Source organism: Leuciscus leuciscus (genome assembly GCF_965113295.1).
Source record: "Leuciscus leuciscus genome assembly, chromosome: 1".
NCBI lineage: Eukaryota > Metazoa > Chordata > Actinopteri > Cypriniformes > Leuciscidae > Leuciscus > Leuciscus leuciscus.
This window is the reverse complement of record NC_138725.1, coordinates 75,872,063-75,880,593: the sequence shown is the minus strand read 5'-3', so window position 1 is coordinate 75,880,593 and position 8,531 is coordinate 75,872,063. Positions and strand designations below refer to the sequence as shown.

At 38.5% G+C, this 8,531-nt stretch overlaps 1 protein-coding gene across 3 annotated transcripts in view; it reads right to left on the bottom strand.

Annotated features, from left to right (window-relative positions):
* The window catches only part of LOC309510184 (uncharacterized protein), an 85,661-nt gene that overhangs the window by 4,114 nt on the left and 73,016 nt on the right, over positions 1 to 8,531 (bottom strand). The window lies entirely within an intron of this gene.

The following is an 8,531-nucleotide window of genomic DNA, read 5'->3' as shown; positions in this document are numbered from 1 at the left end:
ATAACATCTTGGAGACTAAAATAATATCAGATTTGTCTTATTTTAAATAAACACAAAAAAATAGAGATGAAAAATTAACTTAAGTAAGAAATTTACTTTTGCTATGGTTTAATAAATGTCTATGGATATCTTCCACAAAAAAAAAGATTTTGGCGGATTTTTTTTTTTTTTCTATAGTGTTGATATGGCAACTAGTAAATACACAAAGTTTCGTCATCCAAGCATGTGCGGAAGTATTTAAAACAAGCGTGTTACAACTAGCCCCGCGTTAGGTTGTGCCCCGCGCTCCCCTACTCCAAGTCTGCAAGTCCAAAAATACATTTATGGTGAGATTACTACATTTTATTTAATTAAATGCATTTATAGTGAGATTATTAGGCTATATTTCCATGTCATATTCTGTGTTAATTTTGACCACGAACCATGCGCTGTCACTTTAATTCAGCGCGTGCAGCACAGCGAAAATAGACTCGGTGCAGAATGATCTCTGCACTGATGTATACGCACCGCAACTGGAACGCATTGTCGGACCGCATCCGCGTGCAGTGTGAAAGCTCTAACCTGTTAATATGGGTGCGGAAAAAAATAAGCACTGCATACGTAAATGTGAAATGTACGGAGCCCCTAAAGGGACGTGGTGGTGGAAATATTTTTAGGTTGGGAGAATAATTTTTTTTCAAATCTTTTGCTTTCCCCCGAGAAACTTTGCGTTCCCTCGCAAAACGTTTGCGTTCCCCCGAAAAACTTTGCGTTCCCTCGCAAAACGTTTGCGTTCCCCCGAAAAACTTTGCGTTCCCCACGCGTTCTCTCGCAAAGTTATTTGCGTTCCCACGCAAAACCTGTTTTGAGCTCGGACAGACACGTCCTGTTTAATGTCCCGCTGGCAGTGTTTCAGAGCTCCGTACGGTAATGAAGCGTTTCATAGTGTTTGAACTTGGACTCAAATATAAAGAAATGCGGTCAGTGCTATAACTCAAGGAGTTCAGTGAAATTGGCAATATTCACTATTCGAACTTCCCTATTCTTGAGCTAAACGTTGTTAAAACACAAACGACACCTTACAATCACAATAACCTAGACAACGAGCTACAACCCAATTCTCATCAAAACAAGCTTTTATAATAATATAGGCTAAATGGATCTCTATGAGCAGGCGGCTGAGAGACAGGTTTAAAGGGACCGTCTGCAAAGTCCAATATAACCCAAAAAACGACTACAGCATCAACTCATAGTCAAAAATACAAAAATAGTCATAACTTCAATGTTACAAACTGTAGTGCCACTCAATTAATTTTACACATCAATGGTGACCCACTGGTCATACTACACTGCTTTTGCACATTTTATATTATGAAAAATAATCAATAACTTCACTGTAACACACCAAATTTAGTTCACATATCACTGCTCTAATGTTGGTTATAGGCCTACAACACTTAGTTTGGGAAGTAATTGCACATGAAAAATAAGTAGGCCTATTCTTTACACAAATTATATTGGTACTGTACACAGCTTTTGCATTATATTTGCTTACTGAATTTGATGGCATTACACTGTATAACAGTGTGAAGTTATTTAATATTTTTTCTAAAAAGGGTGAAGTTATTGATTTTATTTTAAAAAATAATCTTAAAAATTACACTTTTTTTTTTTTTATCAAACTAAGTAATGTAGTATAACCAGCAGGAGAGCAGTGATGTGTGAACTGAATTTGGTGACATCACAGTGCGTCACAGTGAAGCTATTGAATATGTTTAATAATTTAAAATGTGCAGAAGGGTTTTGGGATTTGCACTTTACAGACGGCCCCTTATTTTTGACTTGTCTCTCATTCGTCTTTAGAGACAAATTAATAGCCTATTATATAGCTCGTTTTGATGAGAATTGGGTTGTAGCTAGGGCTGTTCGATTCCGGATTTTTTGGAATCGATTCCGATTCCTGTTTCTGGAATCGAAAAGAATCGATTCCTCACTGTTATTTTCGATTCTTTTCTTTTTTAATACCAACACCGTGTCTAACATTGTCGCGTTACCGTGCCACACAGCGAGAAACTCACTACACCGGGCGTGACAAAGCGACTGTTGCAAATCCATTTGTCCTTCCTATTAGACGTATTGCGAGTGCTGCTCGGTCATAAATAGAACGAGGCAATTACTTCGGGGATTTGTCACGTCGTTCTTCCTGCATCAGGTGTAGACAGTAGACACAGTGTAAAGACTAGGAATATGTTCACCATATATGCGGTAGATTCTATTTACCTAACTACACACACACACACGTATAGCCTACATACACTTATGTGGATAGATCGATTTTTATTTATTTGTGGTACATATATTTCATCCAGTAGCCTATCATAAAACTATAGCTAAAATTCCTGTTAAATTCTGAAAGCATGTTCAGGAACAGACTCATCTGTTCGCACAGTTTCAAGTTTTCGTAAAAAAGTTAAATACCTTGGAGGCATTTTTCTTCGCGTGAGTGTGATTAATTGTTGTTGTCGATTGATTTAATAAATCAGATTTATTTTTCTTGTCCTTAACTACAACGAGTAAGATCAAACCCTGCTCAGCAACCGATTCTAAAGATTTCATTGGGTCAGTCAATTGCGCTGATTGACACAATGCTGAAATAATCGTCCTACACTAAACCATACTCTGTGTCACGACTGGATCAATTTATTTAGTCTGAACTATTTATTTACAGGTGACGTGATTGTGTTGACAAATGAATTCGGCAACAGGCCGCGGTTTGTGTTAAAAAAAAAATCTTAAAGAGGAGTCGATTCCCCTTAATGGAATCGATTCCAACCTTTGGAATCGACTCTCAATTCCCAACACCTCGGAATCGAGGAATCGATTCTTTTTGGAATCGATTCCCAGCCCTAGTTGTAGCTTGTTGTCTAGGTTACTGTGATTGTAAATAGGTGTCGTTTGTGTTTTAACAACGTTTAGCTCAAGAATAGGGAAGTTCGAATAGCCTATGTGAATATTGCCAACTTCACTGAACTCCTTGAGTTATAGCACTGACCGCATTTCTTTATATTTGAAATTGAGTTCAAGTTCAAACACTATGAAATGCTCCATTAACGTACGGAGCTCTGAAACATCATTAAACAGGACGTGTCTGTCCGAGCTGTAAACAGGTTTTGCGTGGGAACGCAAATATCTTTGTGAGGGAACGCAAAAGATTTGAAAAAAAAAAAAATTCTCCCATCCCAAACAATTTTCACCACCACGTCCCTTTAGGGGCTCTGTAGAAATGGGCGTGACACTGACGCTTTTTTGTCAGTGGTAGAGTAGCCTACCGGCTACATGCGAGAAGTAGCAGTACGCAAGAAAAAGTGCAGGTACACTTTGGAGTAAAATGCAAAAGTGCCGGTACTGCGTACCGGTGAGTACCGCCCCACTTCGAGCACTGAACATGATGACGTACGATCTACTATAGAGACAGAGCGCATTTAGGCCACGCCCACACCCAGGGGGAAAACAAACGAACTGTCTCCATTGACTTTGCATTGCGAGAGGCTGCCTCCTTGTCATTTCTTGCTTCTAACAAAAGACAGACAAATGCCTAAAAGCTGCTGTGTGACAAGGTGTACAGCAAACAAGCTAAAAAACCCAGAAATAAGTTTTTATTAGCTCTCGACCCCAAAAAACGAGTGTTTTTAGGACATAAAAGTGGATACAGGCAGTTGAGACAGAGCGTCACGTGTCTCATTACTATGAGAACTAACGTACGGCCGCTGGAGGAGACCGTAATCGGCAACACAGGATAGTTTATCTTACAGAAATATAATATATAAAACTGACATTTGGATATTTGACTCACCAGTGACCAAATGTTTAACTTACTGCACACGTAGTGTATTTTTAGTGCATACTGAGTGTCAGGATCCCACAATTGACCCATTCGTTCCAGCCTGTATCCACTTTTATGTCCTCAAACGCTCGTTTTTTGGGGTCGACAGCTTATGAAAACTTATTTATGGGTTTCTTAGCTTGTTTGCTGTCACACAGCAGCTTTTAGGCATTATTCTGTCTTTTGTTAGAAACAAGAAATGACAAGGAGGCAGCCTCTCGCAATGCAAAGTCAATGGAGACAGTTCGTTTGTTTTCCCCCTTGGTGGGCGTGGTCTTCAGATTATGACGCGTTGCGCTCTGTCTCTATACGGACTGAGTGACACTTAAAAATTACATTAAGGAAATATTTTTCAATTTATCAATAGTAAAAATGTTAGTGAATATATAACTTATAAACTGACAGATACATGTTATTATTATACTCAAGAGTTTGTGGTCCTGGTGTGACTGAGGAAAACTCGCTCTTTCTGTTTAATGTGTGCTCTGCTGTTTTTCCATTTTATTTAATGTTACAATGTCTTATTGTTATTTTTTTTTAATTTTTTTTTTTTATGAATGTCAGTGTGGTTTCAGCCTAAAAAAATCCTCTTGTGGTCCAAATTTCGCAAACTCGGGAATCGAGTCATACATAGACAGTCTATCTTTTGTCATTATCCTCATCATCAGCTGAAAATTTTGTTTTGTTCCTTTATTTTCTGCCATTTGCCACATTGTTAAAATGTTCAGATTCTGATTTCTTATCAGGTTAATGATACTCAATTACATATTCAACTAAGAGCAGTGAGTGATTTAGGCTATTTTTGTTCCTTGGTTATATTAGTTTATTTTTCAGACATACCAGCCAAATGTTTTCTAGAAATGTGTTCAGAGCATAAATGATCTGGATAACACATCTGTATCACAGAAGGCCTGAATCTCTGATGTGTAAATGATCATGAGCTCGGTGTATCAGGACTCTGATGAAGATTCAACCAGTTTACTGCATAATTCATAATTCATGTTGCTATGCCGGTGGGGAAATACACTAAAAATATTTAAAAGCAACAGGGCTGATGAATAGGATTTAGGATTCTTTTTTTTCTTTTTTTTCTTATACATTTATTGTTATTATTATTAATATTTCAGCAATCTTGGCGATGCACACTTCAGCCAGCAGAGGGCGAAAATTCAAGTAGAAGAAGAAATCAACAAGAAGAAGAAGGAGAAAAGGAAGAGCAATCTTTTTTTAATGCTTTATTCAGTAACAGAACATACAACAATTAAATACAAAAAATAATAGTAATACAAAACAATAATAACAGCGAGAAAACCAATAAAAATATAAAATGTTTAATAGATACCGATATTAATAATAATACAAGTAAAAAAATAAATTAAAAAAGTAAGCAATAATACACAAATATGAACAACTACACAGGGGTATTGAAATCAAATCCATTTCTCTAAAATAATACAAAGGTCCTTAAAAAGGATAACATTTCAAGGCTTTACAACAGTCTATAGTCTTTTTTGCCTTGGTGTTCCTCACACCCTCCAATGATTTAAGATGCTGACAAAGCTCGAATTTAAATTGTATAAAACTAGGTGAATTTTTTGCCCATCGATTTATGAATGTGATATTTCCCTAAAATAATAAACAAATTAAGAACAAAACAAATTTTCTTTTCTAAAGGCTTATCGTAAAAAAAAAATTCAAAACTAAATTTGGGATATAATACCACAATTTGTTATTAGATTTGATACAATTCTGAATCCATTTAATTTTAAAGACAGTATTAGAAACTTCAAAGTCAATGGCATTTAAACCACCTTGATGAAATAAATTGCCTAATATACCTCTATTTAAGTAATGTGGCCTATTCTTCCAAATAAAATTGTACATTTTCTTATTAACTTGCCTAATAATGGACTTTGGAGCATCTAAAACCATTGCTGTATAAGATAATCTAGACAACCCTTCAGCCTTTGATAGCAATATTCTACCAGTCAAAGATAAATCTCTAATTAACCACACATTACATTTATTTTGCACTTTATCAATTAATGGAAGATAATTGATGTCAATTATTTCCTTTTGATTTTTACATATTTTGATCCCCAAATAAGAGACTTGGTTTTTAACTGGTATTCCACACAATTCCACCACACCATCAGGTATGTTTTTCAAAGGGAACAATTCACATTTATTAATATGTATAATTAAGCCAGAGACTGACGAAAACATATCTAAACACCCAAGTGCAAGGTATAAAATCTCATACAGGATACTATGGCTGTGACAAATGTCAGCAGAAAGGTTCCTATGTGAAACACCAGATGACATTTCCTGAGAACGATGCCTCCTGTAGAACAGATGAAGCTTTTCGACTGGGATTAGATGAGGAACACCATCTAACACACTGTCCTCTTCTAGAAACTGACATTGACATGGTAACTGGTTTTCCTCCTGATTACATGCACCTTGTGTGTTTGGGTGTAGTGAGACGTCTAACAGATCTGTGGTGTGGTGCAGTGGGCCTTCGAGCATTCAAGTCTTGGGTATCTCTGAGAGACTGGTAGCATTGAAGGAGTTCATTCCAGCAGAGTTTGCCAGAAAGCCTAGGGCTCTCAGTGAGAGACTTCGTTGGAAGGCAACTGTTGCTGTACACAGGCCCTGTTGTTTTAAAGAGTGTGTTGCCTCGCCAGGTTTATGATAACTTTATGCTGTTGTCTGTTGCCATCTACATTTTGGCAAATTCAAACTATTGTATCGAAATGAATGATTTGGCTCACTCCTTTTTGGTATCATTTGTTGAGCATTATGGCTCGTTGTATGGCAAAGAGATGGTGATGTACAACATTCATGGCTTGGTACATCTTGCTAGTGATGTTAAAGTGCATGGTCCTTTAGATAGCATATCTGGCTTCCCCTATGAAAATGATCTTGGTGAGCTTAAAGGGATAGTTCAGGATTTTAGACATGAATCTCTATAGCTTCCCCATAAGCAGTGTGGTGCATTGACCATGACTTACCCCCGACAGCGTCCTGTGAGCCGAGCTCCGGTCCAGTTTTGGTCAAGATGAAATTAGTCCGGCAAGATTGCTGGGGTCACGGCAATAAAGCTTTTTTCTTCTCAAATCAATATGTGTTCAAAAGAGTGATATATTTGCGTCACTAAAACGTTGTCTATGGAGAGGTCAGACCTCGTAATGGCTTGGCACTATTTTCTCCCCTGTCATATCACTGCGCGCTGCCGCTACCTACAGCCAGCTGCGAGCTGCGCAGGCGCACACCACTTTTTCAGTTGTTCGGCAGTGTTTACAGCAGTGTTTACGTGCTCAGAACAGCTACACGAACGAGCTAACATAGCTACTCACCAAGAGCGATCAGTTTGTACAAGCTTTGTAGAAAATGGTGCGGACTTGTGACTATCCGGACTGTACAAACAAAGATGTGGCGCTTTCTCCTCACACATTTCAAAGATTTCCTGTGGCAGATGTTGCTCTGAGGCGACTTTGGCTCATTGCTCTGGGCTTCAATGTGAACACCAAACTGGCGAAGATAAAGAAGATATCCTTTTGGCTGTGTGTCGAAGTCAATGTTGTCATCGTCGCTGCTGTAGTCAGACATGTTATCGTTCTCTTTACGAGCTGTAAACAAAGTGACACGTGCGCGGCTCCCAGCTGGCTGTAGGTAGCGGCAGCGCGCAGTGATATGACGGGGAAGAAAATAGTGCCAAGCCATTACGAGGTCTGACCTCTCCATAGACAGCGGTTTTGTGCTGCAAATATATCACTCTTTTGAACACATATTGATTTGAGAAGAAAAAAACTTTATTGCCGTGACCCCAGCAAACTTGCCGGACTAATTTCATCTTGACCAAAACTGGACCGGAGCTCGGCTCACAGGACGCTGTCGGGGGTAAGTCATGGTCAATGCACCACACTGCTTATGGGGAAGCTATAGAGATTCATGTCTAAAATCCTGAACTATCCCTTTAAGAGATTGGTAAGGAAGCCTCACAATCCACTTGCACAGATAATCTGCAGGTTGTCAGAACATGAGGAAAGGAACTATTTCACTAATGTTCCCCCATAAAAATGGACCTGTACCACAAACACTGACAGAAGCAGTACATCAGTTCAGACAGCTTACTGGTGATGGTGTCATGCTGCGAATATCGAGCAAAGATGATTGCATTGCTATTCATGGCAAAGTGATTTCAGTAAAAAACATTGCTTATGGGGGTAAAGAGTATGTTATGTTTCAAGAGTATAGAGAGAAAGAGGCCTTATACACTTAACCTCTTTCCTGCAGAAACATGGGAGTATTCATCGTGTTCAGTTTGTCAACAGTGATGCACTTTACTGAGCTCACAAAGCCCTGGCAGAAGTGTGTGAGGTTACCCCTGCAGTCTTCCCTCTGACTCACACATATTAATAATATCACCAGTTATACTACAGGGCCGTTGAATGCTTGAATCTGATTGGTTGACGAACGTTCTAAGGTGTGCATTATTTTCAGGGAAACGCACGGCTAAAGTAGTTCCAGGCAGGTCTTGACCGCATTACAGTTCCATATCACTTCGCGTAGTCAACTGTAATAACGGAAAATAGGATACAATTCATAACAAGAAAAAGCATTTCGCCCCATGCGCTTGATCTGCAATTTTCAATGTCTAGCTTCA